The sequence below is a fragment of the Stegodyphus dumicola genome, chromosome 2 (genome assembly GCF_044657685.1).
Source record: "Stegodyphus dumicola isolate Sdum_Otavi_A_Nest chromosome 2, ASM4465768v1".
NCBI lineage: Eukaryota > Metazoa > Arthropoda > Arachnida > Araneae > Eresidae > Stegodyphus > Stegodyphus dumicola.
In genome coordinates this window covers 220273496-220297028 of record NC_140769.1, presented here as the reverse complement: position 1 = coordinate 220297028, position 23533 = coordinate 220273496, and the positions used below count along the sequence as shown (strand labels likewise).

General features: G+C 32.6%; 1 pseudogene; it reads right to left on the bottom strand.

Annotated features, from left to right (window-relative positions):
• Positions 1 to 261: 261 nt before the first annotated feature.
• On the bottom strand, positions 262 to 9917 carry LOC118199795 (frizzled-4 pseudogene; annotated as a pseudogene).
• Positions 9918 to 23533: the final 13616 nt, after the last annotated feature.

Below are 23533 nucleotides of genomic sequence, written 5' to 3'. Positions count from 1 at the left end.
GTTTACATTGAGGTGCCCAGCTCTCTGAAACTAGCTATTATGGGGGTGGGCTATTATCTCTAATAAATGTATCTGCAATTATCAACAAATTGTAAAAATTAAAACTATTTCATTATTTAAAAAAAACTATCAATAATTTGATTTTTTACACATATTTTGATTATATGCAGTTCTTTTCAGAATTTTAGATCATGATTATGAAAAACAATGCAGGAAAAATATTAAATAAATTAAATAAATTTAAATATGAATCACACAATGTTAAAATTTTTAACATGAAATTTATTCATCTGTAAAGACATATATATAATACAGAACAAACAACAATAAATACATACATGATTTACTTTGACAGAAGCAATAAAAGGAATGAAATACAAATTAATAATTGTAGACATAAAAAAGTAATTTACAACTTTGTAGTAATAATACAGCAAATATTGAAATATTAATAAGTTGTTTGATATAAGGCACTATTACTACATATCAAGACTGTAATTTTCCCCTTAAATAGTAAATAAAAATTCAATATGATGTCATTAAAAAAAGGGCTTGTTAAATACAGGTTACTATCACAGTACTGATGGTCACATTTTATATTTAAAAAATAAAAAAGGTTGTAGAAAATAATTTTAAAATATGATAGATTAATACAGAATTTTTTACCAAGGTTTACTACAGCAACATTTAAAATTTACAAGTTTTGGAAAAAATAAGACCACACTCTACACACCAAGAATCAATACAGGTTATTTCATTCTACTGGTGGCCCATCAAATTTGCATCATGGTGAAATTAGCAAATTCTAAATACTTATTTTTAGGATAAAGTAAAATCTACAGAAAAATTAATAATTCTGCCTTTAAAATTCATTTTAAATACATGAAACATGGCAACAATGATGTATACATATGGCATGAAATTAGCCCAAATGTGCTATGTCCTGAAACGGGGGGCCCACCAGCGGCCGAGCGGTAAAGTCGCTGAACACTGGTAGTTCGGTCCGAGGTTCGAATCCCGCGAACGGGCTGGCTGCATGGGCGTTTTCGTGGTTTTCCTCATGTGTAACGTGTATACAAGCCAGTTTCCCTTAGAAATTCCTCCACGAAGGCATCCCTCCCCTTAGGCAGATAGCCCTAGTGTGCTTTGCCATAATTAAATACACCATACACCTGAAACGGGATTTTGTATTGTCCACTACAAACGTCAAATTTCTTTTTAAATTGTTGCCATCAAATAACTACATCACCCTGGATTATCTTTAAAGAAATCCAATAATGGAGAATCTGCATGTATGTATGTACGTTCTTTGCACCGTGTAAAAACAATGGTACCTACAGAGTCGTAGCTAGGGTTTTCAGCGCCCAACGGACAAATGAAGATTTTGCGCCCCCTACTGCTTGCCAAGGATGGAAAACATTTAATTCTAAAATGTCGTAACATCAGTTTGGCGCCCCTTGGATTCTGCACCTGGGGACAAATGCCCCCCTTCTAGCTACGCCCCTGGGTACCTAGAACTATTAAATTTTGAATAATGTTGTCTTCCACCTGAACATGTGACCTGGAAGCCTGAATTTTTAATTTTATATATCATAAATTAAAAATTCAAATAAAAAATATTTAAATGTATTTTTGATTAACAAAATGATTTGAAAGAAAGCAGTGGCAACACTGTCTCCAGCATGCTAGACTGTCGGTTGGAAATTCTAAAGATACACCGTTTTTAAATATTTTGCTATTTCACTGTTGAATTGAATTTTATCTGGTGTTAAGTGCACAGTAGTTCTTTTTAATTATAGAAGAAAAAAGAACATGTGCAAAGAATGTGTTCTTTAATAAGTTATTACTACATAAAACATTAATAACAAAAAGGCAAAAAAAGTTATGCAAGCCATCTTACTAAGAAAACTGAACATAGATACAATGATTCGAAAAAAGACTGGGAAAAAAAAAAAAAAAAAATACGCCAACAATTAACACTGCAGTGGGAACATATGCTACTTTTAAAATTTTGCTGTTGAACCGCATATGGTGTAAGTGCAAAGAAAATGGTACTTAATAATTCAGCTAGAAGAGCGAGTGCAACAGCAGATTTGTAGACTACAAACTCAGGAAAAGCACATAAAAAACCTAATTAAAATCTGAATTCTTTCAGATTTTTTTTTATCATACAATCTGAGAAATCTGTTAGAAAAATTTAATAATACAGTATTAAAAATTATTTTATACAGTACGCTTTTGCTTCTAATAACAGTCAGTCAAAATCCACATCAGCTCTTGCACTTGCTGTTAATAGCTTTCCTTAGCACCCTATCAAATAGCTTGAGGTAGATAATATAAGACCATTCTAACACTTTTTTAACAAATTACCAGCAAAAAAAATTTTTTAATTGAAAAAAACACTGGATAAACTTTTGAAAATTTCACCTTTTAAAACTGATTTGTCAACGACAAAATCAATTACATAATTTTCAGAATACTGTACATTATCTTCAGATCACAGGTTTTTCTCAACTTCATTTTTGCCACTCATGATAAGTAAATAATCTGGAATGCTCAGTTATTGGACTGAAACATCCAAATTCTTAATCTCTTTTGTTTAACGTTTTGACATTCGTCACTAAGCTCAGCTCGCATTGCAGTTATGCACAACAGTGGGTAAAAATTTACGCATGACACACATACAGCGTATCTGGGAAGAAATATTTGCTTAATCTCAAAACTGCCGCAAGTAAGCTGGCATTTTTAACAACTCATTCAGTCCAATGTATTTACAACAGCAGATTTTGGTGATAAAACACATCAACTTCTCCAATGATACATTATTCACTGCACATTCGGACACTTTAATAGTTAGGTTACAGCATACAGTTAGTTCTCTTTCTTTGTATCATATCCATAATTAATTGAATACAGTCTGGACTTTAATAAAAAATTATATTAAATGGTACAATAAAACTAGACTTTCTCTATACGCTTTTCCTTCATGTCAACATTTGATTATTTGCTGAAAATCTCCAAGGCAAGAATGGAATTTTAAGTTTCATTTAAGACATGCTAATGTTGCTGTTGCTATAGAGCTTTTTAATAAAAATATCATTAAACTTTTCATTACAGCATTTATTTTTAATCTGCATTTCAAAGACATCACCTAAATTCAGACAAATTAAAACCAGAACATTGGAGACTTCACGTAATTATTTTTTACTGAACAAACTGTAATGGCTAAAGTGCATTATCACCCACTTATATGGCGCATATCGATGTGTACATGGGCAATGTCAAGGGTGTGCACAATGTCAAGTTTGTGCAATTCTCTGATTATTTTTTAAGTGAAAATAAGTGGATGTGTACATGGATACCGAGTTTGTGCAATTCTTTGACTTGTTATTTTCAAGTTAATGCAAAATCGCGCACATCGATGTGTACATGGCCGAAGTCAAGAGAGTGTGCAATGCCAAGTTTGTGCAATTCTCTGATGCTTTTTAAAATTAAAATAGATCAATGTATACATGGATACCGAGCTTGTTCAATTCTTTTACTCGTTATTTTCAAATTGGCGATTTTGAGAAATGAGCGAAGCAGTCGGTGATTCTGCACTTTCCCCCAATTAACCGACTGCCTAAAGCGACAAAACACTGGTAGGAAGCCCTGGGTTCTATAAAACGAGCTGATTCCTTTTCTCAATGTGTAGTATAAATATAAGGCAATTTCCCTTGGTATATTCTGCCTCACCAATATTTGCTTTGCCACAATGTTTCCTCATTTATATTCACTTAACAATATTGCAAATGGACAATCAGAATGAAAAGCATAATATTAAAAATTAACTGGCAAAAAAAAAAATAATTAATTTGGATACAAGCAACACTGTTAATTATTAAAAACTCTAAAATAGGAACTTTTACACAATAATGAGGTATTACATACAAAAGAATATTATCTACATATACATATACAATTTATATCATTCCCACCATTTAAATATTAACAGCACAATTCAACAGTTTTAGAAAATGAAAACTGATGAAGATGAGATAAGGAGAGGGAAAAAAACTCAAGAATTTCAGCTTAATGCCTAAAAATATTTCACACCAGATGCAATTATAAATATTTTTAACTAAGCAAGGCAAAACAATAACAGGTGCATTTAGTAATGGAATATTGTTTTTACACATACGGAATATCAAAGAATTATTTAAAAAAATGTTTTTATGTTATTTACATTTGCAAAGTGCTACATAAAAGCAATGATGATCTAAAAACCGAATATTTATAAGGAAATAAGTTTTAACAGCAATGAAGGTTAGCAAAATGTGTCATTTGCACTTGATAGTTCTCTTTCAGTATGAAGTAGTTCAGTTTAAATGTAAAAGAAAAAAAAATTACCTATTAATTTCAGATTTTGTAAAACAAAATATAGTTTTTTAAACATAGAATGAAACTGTGGAGGAGTTCTGTTTCATTTTATTTAAAATAAAAACATAGCTGGCACTGTTCTAATAAACAGACATTATAAATGCAGTTTTGAAATTTATGAGTAAATGACCTACATAATTACAGATAATACATTCAAGTAGTCTAAAAAATGGGCTCTAGTGTCAAATTGGATGGCCCTTCGATTAACGATAAATTTTTAAAAAATTTTGGCAATGAAACCTCATTTCTGGTTACCATGATAGTTTTAACTTTGTTTTAGCTTCCTGATTTTTTTTTTAAATGAAAATAGATTGATGTGTACATGAACAAATTTAAGGCAGTAAACAATGCCTAGTTTGTGCAATTCTGGGATTTTTTTTGGCTCTACTCTTATATTTGCCCTAAGATCACCAAATGTGACGATATATGTTCTGCGCTGGTTTTTGGCTCGATCGGTGGTTTTGGGGATGATGCCGTTTGTATGGCAACCCTTTTGACGTTGAAATTTAACTCTTTTGCTGCAGTAGTTTAATTGCTTGTTGGTTCCTGTCATGCGCGTTTTGACATGGCCTATGTTGCAATGAGAGACGTGGTGCCAAGATTTCAGTTGTGTATTTTAGATTGTGTGGAAAGTAAATTTAGTATTAAAAGGTATGATGTTGGAGTTGTTAATGAGTCTTTTGCTCACGGGTGTGTTTATTAGGATTGAAGAGTATTTTTGGAATTTTTGTAGGACTTTTAAAACGGAGTCCGAAATGAAGAGCTGCTATGAGAAATAGGACGAAGAAGGGCGTTTCTGATAGTTATTGTGTGGATTTGCAGTTAAATGCTTGCTGGTAAAATATGTGGCTGTCAGCAGAGTTTAAGATTTGGATTGTGGTTTTCGTGTAGTAAAGTTTCGAAATTTTGAATCGCAAAAAGAGATGTGATATAGTAAAATCGTGGCACTTTTGTTCACAGACTGTGTGACCGGCGAAATTTTATTAATGAATATATTATGGTAAGTGCATTTTATTTTACTGCTTTTATCTTGTAGAATGTTATGTTCAGTTTTTTTATTATGAATTTCCATTTTTATTGTTTTTTAAATTGTTTGTAATTTTAGTTTATTTTGTTGATTTGTGCGCAATTCGTAGATTATTTTAAAGTTTAAACAGGATGCTGTGTAAAATGGGGATTCTTTGAAATTTATTATTATGTTAATTTATTAAAACGAGGTGTGGGTAGTTCATAGATTCGTTCGTTGCCTAGATTGTGCAATTTGTAATGTTTTTTTAAGTTAAAACATATCGTTGTATACCTGGATTCTTCTAAAATATTTTTGGTTAGAAACTTTACGTTATTGTTATCTAAATTTTGCTTAGGATTTTTTAGCTTAAATTGTGAGTTAAAACGTGTTTTTTGCATGTGCGAAAACCACGTTTTGGGAGATATTTTAGGCTTAAAGTTAATGTGGACAAAAAATTTAGATAGCAATATGGCACCGTGGAGTTTCTCGCCAAAAATGTTTGGCGACCCGAGGGCGCATGTAAAAGTAGTTCCATTTTTTTAAGTGAAAACAGATCAAAGTGTATATGGACACAAGAGTTTGTGCAATTCTTTGACTTTTTATTTTGGTTTTGTATAGCGGCCATCTCGAAATTGTGCCTTCCTGACGTCAAAAAACAAAGCGCACCCAATTGTAAACTTTTACCAAAAAATGTTTTGAAGATAATCTTTGTGTTTATTGAGAACAAAATTCAAAGAAAATAATTCTGATTTACCAAATGAATTAAAAAAATTCCACTTTTCAAAAAGTTAAATTAAATTTTTAGTATAATTCAAGGGTGGAAAGCACTTTGTTCAATTTATCAAAACATTTATTTAGTCAAGGTTTTACTGCAATGAAAAAAAAAAAAAAATAAATAAAAAATAAAATTGCAATTAACTGTCACTTAAATATAAAATAATTATTTACACGAAACTAACAGAAATTAGAATAAATAACCACAGTTCTCTTGCACATGCAATTAATTGCTAATAAACTTAGAACACCTTACAAATAGTATTAAAAAGTTTTCTGGTCTCCTATTTCTCAATATTTACATCAAAATAAAGACAATTCAAATTATTTTTAATTACATTTATAAGATATTATTTTAAAATCTAAACACGAAACTCACAAACCGGTATGTTAATATTTCTAAAAAAATAAATTATGCACTTCGTGACAAATGGTACAAAAAAAGCTCATATAATATTTCCAAACAGTTAGCCATCATAGGACGGAGAGTTCATAAGATTTATAAATAGCATTTAGTTTTGTTGTTCCAAAAGAAATAAAATTTGTTTAAAAGTCTCCAAGTGCTAATAATAAAGATATATCTCTATTCATTTTATATGATAAAAAAATATTATCAGTAGTAACTTCTTGTTAAAATAATAATAAAAAGTACACATTTAAAAAACAAACATGCATCATAATTTTTTAAAATTCTAAAATTCACTATCTATCAAAATTATGCCCATTAAAACAAAATAACCAATATTTAGAAGCATTTTAACCAAGCAGACATTTACATGATGACAGATTTTAAAAACTTAATCTTTTGTCTTCAAGCAAATAATTTCATTTCTTTTTAAAAGGTAATGCATGTTGTCTAAAAGCTATTTCGAAAATACAGTTTTGTTCAACAAATGCACTTAAAACTTTGAATATTGTTACACTGAATTGAGATTTAGAGCCTAACTGCTTATTGCTAAACAGAATTTCAAAAATATGACCTACTTAATAATTTGATCACTATATATCTTTATAAAAGAGGAAAAAATAAGAATAAATAAATTTTGCCTTACAAATCTAACGTAAATATGCAGCTACAGACTTAGAATAACTGAGGAAATTCCTTAATATTACATACAACAAATAAATTCACAAATAGTATATTTTGATACTCACAATCTGAAGACTACAGTTGCATGCTTTAACAAACTGATTAAAATCTTGACTTGCACCTGCACAAGAAATATCAGTCTGTCATCAATGCTCTATAAGAGGACAAAAACATTCTTCTGCAGGACAGTTTCAAAACAACATATCAAAACTAAGTATGTTTTATCAATTTTTCTATAAATAATTTCAAAATTAATCATTTTAGCTCCTAAAAATAATTTTTGATTTTCACCCCATAACTAGTTAAATATATATCAGCATTTACATAAAGTCAAATTATGAAAATATTTTGTGGCAATGAGTGGGACTTGAAAAGCTACAATGAATTCATGCCTGAATCAGAAAATGCTAATTAAAAATATGTCCTTGCAAATTAAGGATTCAGTTGCTTTGAAATCACTTTAAGTATTCCCTTTTATCACTTGTTCCAAATAATGCATATTTACATACATCACAGCATGAAATTCATACTGTGCGAGTTTATTTACAATTACATATGTACACCATGTTTACATCAGTCATATACAGTAAAGAATAATATCCAGACTGTTTTACAAAATGAGAAAACAATCTTCTTCTGAGATTACTTTGGTATGAATAACTTTATATGAAGTGAGCTTATACAACCGTTTCACTGTTTGCTTTGCTCAAAGATCTCTTAGATTTTTCTGCCATTACTAAAACCTGAGGTCGCACATGAAGATATGATGGCACAGGTTGTTTTCGTCTGGTAAACGTGCGAACGAGTTTTTTCCAAGTTCGTCTAGGTCCTTTACTGGACCATGTCCACAAACTAGTAGTAAAGCCCATTATTTGAGACATAAATATTTTCAGAGTAAAAATTTCTACATTGGGTCGTGCAGAAGACCCAGCAGCAATCCAACTGTCACGATTCATATATTCATATACATCAGATCCTAACACACATAGTGCAGGAACAACGTACAACACAGCAAATATACATATGCGTACTGATAAACCAGCCACTTTTTCAGAAACTGGTGGAGAGATGGTTGGTGGAACAACATGAGAATATTCTTTGGCATGACACTTGTTTGGAAGCAATCCCAAGGACAAAAACACTACACCTATGAGCAAGTATGCAGAAGATGGCACAATAACATAAAAAAGAAGGTTTTGGGTACTTTGGTTACCAACATAACAACTACCAATAAGTTCATCAGCATCAATAACTCTGGTAACAAGAGCAACTATTGTCAATGAAGAGGGTACGGTCCATGCGAAAAGATGATAATATGTACTGTAGCGATCAATAACATCTGGCCTCCACTTTAAGGATACAGATAAATACCATGTAACACAAAGAATTACCCACCATCCAGCTGCAGCCATACTGAAGAAGAAAAGCATGACAAATATGACAGTACAATTTACATTATCCAAACCTTCCTGTATAAGAATGGCAGCATCATGTTGAGTATCCATGTGGCAGGATGATTCGTAACGGCCAGCTAATAGGCGGACCAAGTATGCGACTGAGCAGGCATTGTAGCAAACACTAATAAAAACAATTGCTCCTTCAGGATACTGGACACGAGATTCATCAAACAGTATAACAATTATTGTAAATAATGTAGTGATAAAACATGTGCAAGACCAAATGCCAAGCCAATAATCAGCAAAAATTTTGTTATCTGGACTGAAGTTGATATCAGCTGAACACAAAGCAGCACACCTTTGAGTACGATTAATGTAATAATAATACTCGGAGAAACGTAAATGTTTACATAGTCCATAATTCTGATAATACATTCTATTCATAGGAATTTTCATTTGATCTGTGAATGTATCATGGTTCCTTATGATACTAGGGCGCCTATTTCTATTCCTATTTCTAGGACTTGCGTCAGATCCTTTAGGATCAGCAGGTCCTTCCATGCACATATGCTTGTCGTTATTTTGTGGAGGAAACTTCGAACAGTTCAATCCAGTCGGCCAAGGAAATCCAAATTCTTGAAGTACAGGTTGACAATTATCACGAACATCTTCACATAACGAGCGGCATGGTCCAATAGGTACAGGTACTTTTTCAGTACACATAGGAACATACACCGAACACAAGAAAAAACGTAAACGAGCTGAGCACCCGTACTGAATTAATGGTGTAAATGTTTGCAATTGTAATTCGGCATCTTGTTGAAGTTCGTGACCAACGAAATTCGGCATTCCTGTTACATTGTAGCCTAAATGCTTGCATGTGTCTATGCGAATCGGTTCACATACACGATCCAATGCATCCGAACAGGATATCGTTAAACAACACACCAGAAGAGAGACGATGAAACATTTGCTCAAATTTGCCGCGCTGGCCATTTTGGTACACTTGCTGCTGACCAATAAATGTACTGATTTATTAAAGCAGCATCTCTAAATGCAACATCCAAGTCGAGAACACGCGCGATGTATTTTTACCAAACCTTCGTATTATCTTCCGCTCTCACTTCAACCGCCAACTCTATAATGGCGCCACTAGTACTGGCAGCAGACAACAACCAACTTTCGACGTTGACCTGACGCTGCAGACTACTTGCCCTGCTGGCTGGAGGCCACTAACAGGCCATTATCTTCAACCAATTGGAGCACAGCATCCAAAGATCGAGCTACGCCCAGCGCAGATTCTCAACTAAGGGGGGATAAGGAAGATAAAAACTCAGCATGGCGTTTTTCATTCCTTGTTCGAAGTTTCCCTCCCCCCCCGGGTCTTCGTCCCTGCTAACGAGCGGCTGATGTATCGGGTCATCTGTCGACTGGCTGACCTTGGTGCAGACAAGAGAGTTGCTCGCCTCCTTTTCTCATTCCCTTTTATTTACTTTTTCTTCAGTTATTCAAAGACTAGTTTTTTAATGGGTAGTGAATGTAGTGATTGCCGTAAAGCTTTTTTATTTTACTTTCAGCATAAAAACATTGCAAAATGTGCAGCTCTGAAAGCCTGCCCTGTCTTAAGACTAAATATTTACTTTTTAGATTTTTGTTTTTCTTTCGAGAATATGGTTTCTGAGAATCAACAAGCGGTCAACGAGCTTATTCGCATCAATTATAGAGAATGAAAAAATATAAAGAAACTTTAAACGTTATAAAAATTTTCAGTGACGATTTTCATTGCTATTACTTCGTTCTCGTGCAAAATTGCGCTTAGTTCACGTATTAAAGAAAAGGGAGCAGATTATGAAACAATGAATCTTTTGAAAAAAAGATAAGGAAAATATAATTATTTTCTCAAGCTCTCAAGATAACAGCGAGAAGTTTCTTCAGTAATATGAAGTTTATATGGATCTTAAAGTGGTGTTAAGGGGAGGGAGAAACAGAATTTTCAATTAATAGGAGAGATTAAGTCCCTGAATTTTCTCAAAAAGAAAGCACTAAAAAGAAAATGTTAACTTAGAAAAATAAATCAAATTAGTTAAAAAATTTAAGAAAGGAATCTTTAGTAAACTGGAAATAAAGCAAAAGGAAGTTTAACATAATTTTATCCAAAGAAAAAACTGTCTAGCCAAAAAAGGATTTTAATGAGCCCAAACTTCCTACTGGGATATATAACAATAACGTTTAGTAAAGTTGAGTATTGTAGTTTATTATAATATGATATTTCTGATATTTTAATGAAAGAAGGCTTTCATGACGACTATTTTTCACAAATAGTACTTTTTATAAGTTTTTATATTTTTTGATTTATTTAATTACAAACTGATGAATTTTACAGTTTTAAACATGTTTCCTAATTAAATACAGAGCGCGTTTACACATTTTTAGAACGATTTCGATGAAGAATTTTAAAGAGGTAAGTGTTTTGGAATAAAAATATAACAACAGCTTGTTACTTGAAATGAGAAATATCATATGCTACTTTTAAATTTATACTTATTTCAAAATTTTGCATGTAAAAAAGCAGGACTGAAGTATATAATTTTTGCGCTTTCCGAACAAAAATATTATTCCATTATTCAAAATCGTTGTAAAATGCATGGTATTAAAACTTTTAAGTGCAAATCGGAAAGGCAAAAAAAGTCAATCGCAAAGTCTTTAAATACATCTGTAGCAACAATGCATAAAACAATAAAACAAGATTCACAGCTTAAAGTTAAAAAGCATTATGTTCACAAACTTTTGCAGAGGCATGTGGCATTTTGCAGAGGCATGTGGTTCTCTGTATAAGAACTATTTAGCAGGAGATAAATGGAAATATATTGGGACATTAGACATACACTGTGTGATGAGTACATCTTTCATGAAGCATGGATTTACCTAAATGACTGCTTGAAAAAAAAATAACGATTTTAGTTTTGGAAACAAAGAGAAAAATGTACAAACTTGGTTCCATCAATGTAAAGAAAATTTCAGGACGGAGTTTATGATTGTCGCAGGAATCTCTTACAATTGAAATTGAAATTGAAAATAAATGTGGAAAATCAGTTCAACGTACTATCAAAGGAAAGTTTTATGTCAAACATTTACAGAAGAAATTTCTTTATCCTAATGACGTGACTTTCAAAGAGTGAAACTTCATCAAGGCAAAGCAACAAACCATATTTCGAAAAGTACCACAACATTCCTCGAAAAAATTAAGTCTGATAGAGGTATTTCGTATATACCTTCTGAATGTATTTCTGCAAAGTCCCTAACAGTTCACATATGGACTGTTGTGTTATTGGTTTCTTGAAAAGAGCTCTTTCTCAGAGCAAACCCACCACAAGTGATCAACACTAGAAAGTAGTGGAAGAGGAATGAAAATCACCATGCCGACTTATAATCCAGAGAAAAGGCTGTCAAATCGAACATTTAAAAATACTCTTTAATCATTAATTAAACGGCCTCAAAATCGTTCTAAAAATGTTTAAATTCCCTCTGTATATATATATATATATGTCTTAATGTGGAAATATGTACATTTTTGTGCTTTAATAACATCTCATTTCTCATAACAAAACTGAGAGTCACTTATGTTCAGGAGGCAGGAGTGCTATTGTTTAATTTGATCTTAGTGCTTTAGCGCTATAGTTTATAAACTCCAAAGCTGTAGTTTAATATGTTTTTAAACCATCTCGATCAGAAGTAATTCAACGCTGGATGTCAGCTTATTGGGATAACAAATAAATGTGCCTAAAAATAAATACCTTACAAGCTCTAATTCTAATAACCAAGCATACATTTTTCTTTGCTGTTTGATAAAGTTAATTTAAAATAAGATTTGCCAAAATCTTAATTTTAAATCTCTCTCTCTCTTTTTTTATTTATTTATTTATTTATTTATTTATTTTTTTTTTTTTGTGTGTGTGTGTGTGTGTGTGTGGTTTGTTTGTTTGTTTACGAAACATTTATTAATCCATACATTTTTGGATAAGCAGTAGCAATCATATTTTAGAACTCAATATAATTGCAGTTCGGAGCAATTTATTATAACATCCTCTCATTGTAATATGCTCTTCAAGAATTACTGAAAGTCTTTAGATTAAAAAAATAATTTAAAAATAATTTAATACTGTGGAGAGTTTTTAATTCGGCGGATTAAAAGCCAATTAGAAATAAATAAGCTTCTTCAAAAAATAAAATCGAAATAAAAATCAAGTCATGTAGTGCCCTCTGTTGGCTAGAAAAACATTTAATTTCAGTGTTTACTTTTTACGTCGTGCTAAAACTGCGTATTTCAGCCATCTTTACTCTTGCAAAACCCTTAAATTAATATTCACAGCTTAGGAAAACATAAAATTAATTTAAGCTATTTTTATATTTTTCCTTCTCTTATAAACTTTAAAAAAAGAAACATAATATTCCATTTTATAAAAGATGCCTTTATCAAAACTCTGGTTTTTCTGAAATTAGTGAACGAAAGCAGAAAAGCGATATGGAGATTATAGACCTCGATAAGAGTTTATCATTAAAAATTATAAGTTGAAGAGTCATGCCTATTACAACAAATGCGATCTGATTTTTTTCAGATTTCATTTTAACACTTGAAACAATTTTAACTGAAATAGTTACGATAGGCCTACTAGTTTAAGAATAAATCCTTAGCAATTCGAGATACAGATCATATATTTAAAATACATTTAAAATAGGCTGTATAAAAATAGCACCGCCAAAAGACTGGAAAAATAAACTTACTATGATATGTTTCCATCATAAACTAATGCTGCGTTACTTCTGAGTTTATTTAATTAAGAAAGACTTAATTATTTATTCAAACCGCAGTTGTGAATATTTTGGTACTTTTTCCCAGATAACTCGCGCTTGCAAAAGATACTTTCAACAGTGAAATGGCAACAATTTTTTGTTTGCCATTATTCAAAGTTCGTATAGTAGAAACAAGAACTTTTTCTTAGGGGCGTTAAAATTTAAAGCAAAATCTTTTATTACAACTAGCGACATCCAGAGACATTTTTATGTAGTCACGGAAGTCATCAGGAAGACTCTGCGTTTTAAGGGACTGTCAAATAATTAATTAATTTTTTAAAAAAATGATAACCACATCTCATGTCTTAAGATGGGAGAACCCAAAAATCTTAGTATAGTTCGCTTCGTAAATCTGAAACTGAAGACGTGCAAAGAGTAAAACTATTTTTAATTTAAAAAATAATATTTTTCAAAAGTAAATATTTTTATAAGCAATTGTGTTTAAATTTTCTAAAGTTTTACGAAATTCTTCACCTAGTAACAGAACAAATGCACAAATCCCAAAATTCTTTTTAAATTTAGCATTGAACATATTTCTGCTCGAAAGATTTGAAGGTTGCTTCTCATTCCTGATCAGCATCTATGTGAATATTAAGTCAGTTCTGCGCATTTTAGTCTACTAAGTGTAATGATACTTAATTAAAATTTAGTTTCGTTTAAATTTTTATTCTATTCAGGATATATTTATGAATTTTAAAATAACTAAAGATGGACAAAACAACTCTTTTCACTCACTGAACTGAATGAATTCTTTTTCATAACTCATCACTCACTAACAATAACCTAAATGAAAAACATCGAGAACGAGGAATGAACCAAGAGCGGTTAGCAAGGGTGGAGCGAATAGCGGTATTGGCTGTGACTCCAAATTAATCTTTATTTTTACAACTTTTGTTTCATCAAATAACATCAATCCACGAAACGAAATAAAGATTATAAATAATCTTTATTTCGTTTTTAGCAAAATGTAAACTACTCTTTAGAACAATATCATTAATAATCTTTTGTTGCCATTCCAAGAACAACAAAAATTGAATAATCTTTTTGTTGCCATTCTGAAAACAACAAAAAACAAATAAAACGATATTAATCAGTATTTAAAGTTTCTGTATATAAGTTCAAGCCACAACAGCGGAAAGAATCGAAAGAGCAGTGGGATCAAACGCTAACTACTCAAACTAATGTATTTCAAATGTAGTTTTGACTTTCCCTAAAAACCTTCTTTCGACTTAGAGCTAATAATAAAATTCTGGAATAAATCTAAAATTTTAGAAAAAACATTCAAAAAATTGAGAAATGATAAAAATTAAATTAACTTTTAACATGGGAGAATAAGTATCGAATCTAATTTCTCTGGCACGCTTCCAACAACAGCTGTCGGTAGAGGAACTTAAGCACTCCTTTTTTTTTTTTTTTCCCAACCCCGAATCAGGCGTTTGCTCGCTTGGTAAAGTGGATCAGTTCGAGAACGAATAGCACATTTCTGTTCCTAGCACGCTTCCAACAAGAGCTCTCACTGAACTGTAAAGGAGCTACCAATCCATTTCATGGAAGCAAATGTTCATTCAATCAGTAAAGTTATCAGGTTCAATGTTCCGTCTTACTTTCTTTGGAAACATGCAAACAGGAACAGGAGCTTACTAAAGCTATGTTCAATAAATGTGGGAAGTAGACAGGATACACAGGAAGGGTATACGAAACCCTTTATTTTTTACTCTTTACAATAATTTCCGTACTTCGGAATACAGAGACCAACTACTTGTGGTCTGAACGTAAGAATATAAAAATATTTAACTAAACTCTAACTTAACTTTGGAATAATAAACGTGGAAGATTGGCCTTATATTAACAGGAAGCCGTATGTAGTACAGAGAACTGTTAACACTACAATACGTTTAAAAATTATCACGAGGATTAAACCTCTGGCTTGGAAGGCAACCAGCAACTGAGTAAAACTTCTAAGGCAAGCGGCCTGCTTCGACTAACTCCTTCCTCTCTCTCGCTTGGCAAAAAGCCACAACTTAAGTACTTGGCGTTCGCCAGACAAATTTTGCATAAATAAGTTAACGCTTTTAATTCTGGCCGGAAGTAGAAAATAAGAAGTGATAGTAAAGATTTAAAATAAAATAAACGTTAGTAAAACTTAAGATCCTTACAAAGTGAATCTTTTTACTTCCTTGTACGAAGTAAAAAGGAAGTATTGTAATCACGAAAAGTTTCAGGCAGCATATTTCAACGAAAATATCCATTTTGACCGCTATCGAATGCAATTTAACGATGTTTTTGCGTGACATCTGTACGTAAGGACAGAATAAAAGACTCTTTTCCTCCAAAAAAATTATAAAACTGCTTTAAAATGAATTCTGAAGAGAATTTTTCGTGGCGTCTGTACGAACGTATGCACGTACGTATCTCGCATAACTCAAAAACGAGTAGCCTCAGAGCGTTGAAATTTTGTATATAGGACTGCTATAACATGTATATGTGCACCTCATATTTTGGTTGCAATCGGCCCCATTAAACGTATATAAATATATTTATATACATATCCACTCTGTTACTCGGTTCAGTAATCTCAGTTTCTTTACTCTTATATGTTTGTAAATCGTACATTTTTGCTTTAAAAAAATTAAATTATGTTGTTCTTATCTTCCGTTTAAGGTTTTTTTATGCCTTTCCTAAATCTGGAAGCAATATTTGTACAATTATCAACAATTTAATAATAATTTCTTTTATACATCGTTCTAGCTTTACTATAGTATTTGAATAGAGCATGTGGCAACAATAAGATAATTCTTCAAATGATATAAATTTTGTGCATTCTGAGTTATAATATGAACGAAATATTAAGTGAACCTAGCGCCGAGTGTCGCTACAGTAAACAAATATAGTGAATTTTAAAGAGTGCATTTATTCTATTGTGGTTTATGCGCTGTCGGCGAAGTAGATTTAACTCAATCCAATAAATTTAAATGAAATGCAAGAAAAAATGCGTATAATTTAATATTCCGTACAAGGAAGTCATGTGGTGTACACATCAGATTTTTTTAAAATCATTTTCGGAACAGATAGTCCAACACTAAAAATAATTTTTTCGCATTACTGCGAAACTTGTTTGTTTTTATTAACTTTTCATTCATTCATTTGAGGTTTTAAATTTTGTAAAAATAAATATCCATATCTTGATGAAAATATATTATAAAATCCTGTCTTTTCATTCTTCAAAAGCCATGCATTTTTTTTTTTTTTTTTTTTTTTTTTTTTTAAATGCTGTTATTCTCCTACAAAGTTTTTCTTGCAATTTATATAGCAGGTATTTCCGAAATAATCACCCGATTTGAAATGCGTATATTATGAAAAATACTCAAGATAGAAATTAAAGATTAATCTTACATTACATGGTTATTCATAAAGTCTTTTTGCAAACCAAATCAAAGGCGCTCAGTAAGTCCGTCTTTGGATGTATTGCGTATGTCTATACGGTAGTCAAATTCGTCCCAAACTTTTGCAAGCATATCTATCTCCATTGCTTCCACGGCTGTTGTTATGCGTATTTTCAGTTCGGCTATTGTAGGTGGAAGTTGGAGGCACATAAACAGAGTCTTTTATAACCCCCCACAAGAATAAATCACGCACTAAGAAGTTCGGCAATGTTGGAGGCCGATGACGTTCAACTGAATCGTCAGGTTCCGAACAGACGATCCATCGTTGAGGAATGGGATTACTCAATAGTTATCAAACGTCCAAACTCGAGTATGGTGGTGCCCCGTTTTGCTGGAAAACGAAGTCATCTGAATCGGTTTCTAATGGAAAAAAAAAAAAAAAAAAAAGGACCATACACCATTTTCCGAGAAACAGAGCCTAAAATATTAACTTTTGTCGAGTGTCTCTCACGTCATACAATTTGACGTCGCATTTTAACAATGTGCCGGTTGACCTTAGACACTTAGACGAAAAGTAGCCTCGTCACTAAACACGAAGCGTGTTAAAAATTTGCCATCTTGTGACACATTCTGTATAAAGAATTTGCAGCAACTGAATTCTACATGGTTTAAAAAACAAACGTTGCCGCAAAACACGCCAGACAGATGTTGCAGGAATATCAAGTTCCCTAGCTGCACGGCGAGTGTATTTCTGTGCGAAATTCCGTCGGTTGCGCTCCACATATTTCTTTGACATGTGGAGACGGTTAGGTGATTTTCCTTTAAACAGAAAACCTGTATCTTGGAATTGTTTACACCATAGCCGAATGCTCTGAGCGTTAGGATTTTGAATACCAGAGTGTTGGAGATGGAAATCACGTTGAACGGTTGTTACAGACTCACACTTCGCTAAGCGTAGACCACAAAAATATTTCTGTTGCGCAGAAGTCGTCTAGACAAACACTGAAGTGGAGGCAGAAGCAAGAGCATCACCGCTACCTGTCGCGTACTGCATGAAACTCGAGAATTCCCTCTTTCTGCTATATATTATTCGATTAAAACGGATTAAAAGCTGAATATTTATGTTTTTTAAATCGTGTGATTCTTTTTAAAACACCCTACATTTTCTTATTTCATCCTATTATAAACGTAACGGCAACTCCATTATTTTCAGTACCCGCTAAGTGGAATATATACTGGTGTCCAAAAAGTCAGCATAATTCGTATAATGCGGAAGACCCTGAGTAAGTGTTAATTAAATTGCTCAAAATCACTTGTCGAGTATCATTATTTGAAGGCGAAATAGTGCGCATATTCAGAACGTTTCAGTTGACAACGGTATGCATGAAACATGTATGCATTTTAGAAAGAGTATAAAACTGTTTCACGTGCCATACGGAGCTGAGGCAAATTATGAGCAACTGTTGAGCTGAGAAGCGAGTTAAACTATCAAAAAGGCCGAGGGATGGCACATAGACGCCAAACTGGATATGTTTTTGAAATCGACCTCGAACCGAAGTGTCTCAAATTTTGAATGGGCTTCAGTGTGTGATCTCAAGACTGTGGCAAAAGTTTCACAGTACGGGGGATGTTACCGGACGATGTTACCACTGACGTCGGTCAATAACTGCGCGACGCAGAGGGACAGTTGTGTCACAGAACTCGGTTCAGCGCTCAGCTGCGACAGGAGTCCGAGTTTCGAGGAAATCTGTTTATAGGAGACTCCGCCCAGTTCAGGATTTACATATAAGCTACACAAGCTGTAGCTTAGGGCCCCCGATTTCTTGGGGACCCCCAAACCCTGTAGATATCCGATAAACTTATTTATCACTGACATATATATAATATCTGAACTTATAAAGGGCTTCATATTTCAGATAGCTTAGGGGCTTATCAAGTCGAAATCTGGCTGAATGTTTGTACGCTTCTGTCACATTTGAAATTCCATTTGAAACGGAAAACCCTTGTTAAATTAGGAAAATTAATGCCACAGTGCACTAAAAGGAAAAAGATCCAGCAGTTTCTTCCAAAAGTGAATGAAAAATATACCAAAAAGAATCGTCAGCTTCCAAAATGTATATCCAGTCACGATTCTTTCCCGTGGCACATATTCATTTGATAAATATTTCCTCTACAGAAATGTGCGTAGCTGAGGAAAGAGCAGACGCAAATCATTACGTCTTTAAATGTCCTTCAACATCTGAGTTTTATATAAAGAACTTGGCTTTCGTGAAATACTTGATTTCTTTTCAAGCGACCGCTTTGGCTTTATAAGTGCCATTGCGAGAAATAAGCATGCATGCATGTAAAGAACTCAAATAATAACGAGCTCGTTTGAAAATTATAAGTGATAGAAGCTAAGATATAAAAGGTTTCTAAGATTTTTCAAAAGATACCTGCGTACCTGATAGCAAAAATAAATTGTATTATTAAAAATTAGCAACATATGGGACAGAACTATGCTATGTCTTAGATTAATAATTCGATAAAATGATATATTCAGAGGTATGAATTATAGATGTTTCGCTATATGTGTTAACATAACATTTTTACCCTATTATTAATACAGCTGTATCATCGAGATTCACAAATTAATTCATTGTATCAAGAAAATAATACCATCTGTATAATATATATGCATGTTTAATATATTCCTAAATGTGACAGCATTGATTAATGGAGCGTGATAACTGATGGAAAGTCTATAACAGCTCTGTACAAACCCAGTTAGTTCGGTCTGTTGCTGTTATTCTCTTATTATGTATTTATATAACTCAGTTGCATAAACTACAAAGACCTCATTGTCTGAGGTGCGTAGGATGAGTTGCTAAAGACTGCAGAAAATGGAGCTTTATATCGGAAGGGTTCTGATGCGGTCACTCCTAGTTCTTATAGAAGCTCTTAAAGTAAGCGCAAAAACAATACCTGGTGATTTATTATGACGGCCTGGTGTTTCCATTAATTTTATCTATACCGGTTAAGTACCATTATTTATTACGTTCTTAGAAACACTGTTCACTTTTAGAGGCGGTCGTTTACTAAAGGCGGCTGCATAAGAAATTTATTTGATTTTTATGTTCATTTAGGGAGGAAAATATACCCATATAGCACAAAAACATCCTTGGGATATCCTGAGGATGTTGCTCGCGGGATATGCGCACATCCTCAGGGCATCCCGGAATATCCCTCGAACCTCCTGAACACCTCCTCCCGAGTGCTTAATGTCACATCCCAGTATATCCTCAGGACATCCTAACTAAGTCCCATCGACAGCGTACGAGATCTTATTACGATATAAACTCCTACTTACTACTACATCCTCAGGACACCCCGGGATATCCCACTAACCTCCTAAACACATCCCATTATATCCTAAAAGCATCCTATCTATGTCCCATCGACAGCGTATGGGATATTATTAGAATTTAATGTCCTACTTACTACACCCTCAGGATATCCCGTAATATCCCAGTTTCTTCCTAAACTCATCTACCTGAGTTCTTAATATCACATTCCAGTATATCCTTAGGATATCCTATCTAGGTTCCACCGACAGCGTATGGGATGTTATCAGGATTTGAAATACTAGTTACAATATCCCCTTAACCTCTTCCTCTTAAATACATACTCTCAACTGCTTAATGTCATATCCCAGTATATACAGAGGAAACTTCGAGTGAAAGTATGTGAAGATGTTGTGATGATCTAAAACCTACTTATTTTACACAGATATTCTCAAATCCTTCTCCTATGGTTACTATGGAAAAATCAGAAATGTTCAGAATATTTATACAACTTATTTTTAAATCTGAATTTCTGAATATATTAAAACTGAGCAAGGAACTTAAAACAAATTATTAATACAAAATGTTATAACAGAAAATTTTGCTTTTATTTTTAAGATATTAAAAATCTTTCGATCATTTTTAAACATCCAATAACCAAAAATTCAAGTATTCATAATTAAATTATTTTACAAAATGAGTTTAGAACATAGCGAAAGATAATTATGCTGACATTAATTTTTAGTGAGTAAAGCTAATGATTATAACAATTAAAACAGAAACTAAAATTAGTTACTAATTCGTTTCTTTTTAAAAACATTTATATGATATAATAATTTATGTACCAGCTTTTGTCCGGAATAAATAGATTGGTGAAGAATCATAAATGTAGTCGAAGCTTAAATTATCAGACGATAAGTTTAAAAAACAGGATCCATTTATTATATTTCAGGGGAAATAGCAATTACAAAATTCTGATCTCCGGAATAAATAAAAAAGAATTACTAATAACTTTTTTGTATGAAGTTTACTGCATCATGACATTTAAGAAAAGCCCCCGATATTCCTTTTGCGAGTCCTTTTATAGCCTCTGGAAAGACGGAGCTTCCAAGAAATGACGTCAGCCAATCCAGTTCGCTTTAAATATCTCCAGAACATTCTATAACTGTACGTGTAGAAAAGGCGGGAAAAACAACTTGACTACGGGGGCTGTGAATTTAATTCCACGTACTTTCAAATAAGAGACCGTCGCCATTAAAAATGAAAAGAACATACAGTTAGAATTTTAAGTGTATTCTTGACTATGGAATTTTATTATTACAAATATATAATTTATTAACTATTGGATTATTTAGTATGTTATCTCCTTTGATAAATGTAGTTAGAATTCTGTTGAAATGAAGTAACTTATAAGCATATTTAAAAAATGAAAGAAGAATAAATTGAAAATAGAATAAAAAATAAATTGAAAATGGAAACTTTTAAAGAAGCATAATTAAAATTGAAAGTGTAATCAATAAACCAAGTAATTATCCTCATTGACCGGAAATTAGTTGACTTTTTAAGGGGAACAAACCAACTTTCGATCAATTAAAAATAATTAATAAATGCAAAGATATTTCGCCTTTTTCTCAAGTACGAATTAATATGACAAAAAGGTATTTTAGTAAGATGAGTTTAACCTAAGTAAGCAGAGCTTAAGTGAGATAAATTTAAGTAAAAGCACTGTATAGAATTCAGTAAGAAAGTGGCTGCTCCGTCAAATTTAAAAACAAATTTTAAAATCGTAAGATATTATTGTAAGATTAGTAGTATATTATTACATGCGAAAAATGCCCCCCGACACCCTCGCCTTTGATCATGTTAACTCAATGTAAACTTTGTAAAAATAATGAACGTAATGCAGTTTTGCAAAAACAATTAAACAAGTAAGAAAAGGTGAAAAATTATATTCACATAAGACAGAAAGGTATAGTTAAAAATGCATGGAAAGTAAATGTACATGATATACAGAAATGGCCAGAGGATGAATTAATTAACTTACGTGTTTGTTAGTGCTTAAAGCGAGGCAAGTTCGCTATTTGCTTCGTAGTTACAATGGAATTTAGAAGTCGAACCAGGATGGAGATAGGAGGAGCAGAGAGTATGAGTCATGTAATCAAGGCTCATGTTTTTACATCCAAAATAAATAGGGATTGAGGTAAAAGTCATTAAAATATCTAGAATATCTGCATTTTTTGGGTTGTACGGTCCGTAAGTACGTTCATCTGGAACGTGCAATGCGATGGGATGATTATTTAGAAATTCATACAGGATTTTTCCATTTTTGTTAGTCTTGCGACAGACCCACTTTTCGCATTTAAATCTCCTGCAAGAATTAGCTGCTCGTCCTCACAGTGGCGTAGCGAGGGGGGTGCAAGGGGGTGCATGATGCCCCGGGCGCAGCTTATAGAGGGGCGCCAAACCGTCTCCAAACAAGATTTTCCAGAAAATTTCAGCTTTTACTTTGATTGATTTCTAGAAAATATATTTAAAATTAATAACTATTGTAATATAATTAATTTTTTATTTTCTTGATTTGTCTGATAAAATGTGTAATAAAGTGCTTGCAGTACATCATCCAAAACGTTCTTTCTGACCACTTTATTTCTAAAAAGTAGAGATATATATTTAAACGAAATGCTTGTATATCTCCCGCTTTTTATTTGAAAACGATAACACGACCTTGTTATCGTTTTAAAATAAAAACACGACGTCCAAAATCCGATTCCATAATCTGGAAATGACATTTTTGGAAATTCGTAACGCTTCCGCAACAATGGATTGCATTTGACTCTCCTGTAAACGACTAATGGCCTTCCTGGCTACCGATTCAACTAAGTCATCTTGCTGAGACATCGTATATTCACTGCTACGAAGCACTCAACGCATGTGAATTGTTTTTAATCTTCTATTACAAAAGGAATACTGCAGGTCGCTTCTTACTCCTTATCTAAAACGCATAGTTTTCGACGTCACAGACTAAATTTGCATATTCCCAACTTTGCAAACGTTATAATTTTCCTTTATAATCTCTTCTATTTTCTTTTGTTCAAAAAGGTTATCGATTATATGGTCATTTCATACCGAACCCACAATATCCCCTAATTGTTTTGAGCAGTGAAAGTGACTGTATGACGTTACTCCGCAGTAGAAAAGAAACGGAACCTAAGACTCTACTACAGAATATAGAGAAAATGTTTTTCCAAACCTAAGAGTCGCACTTCAAATACTACTTACTATTTCAT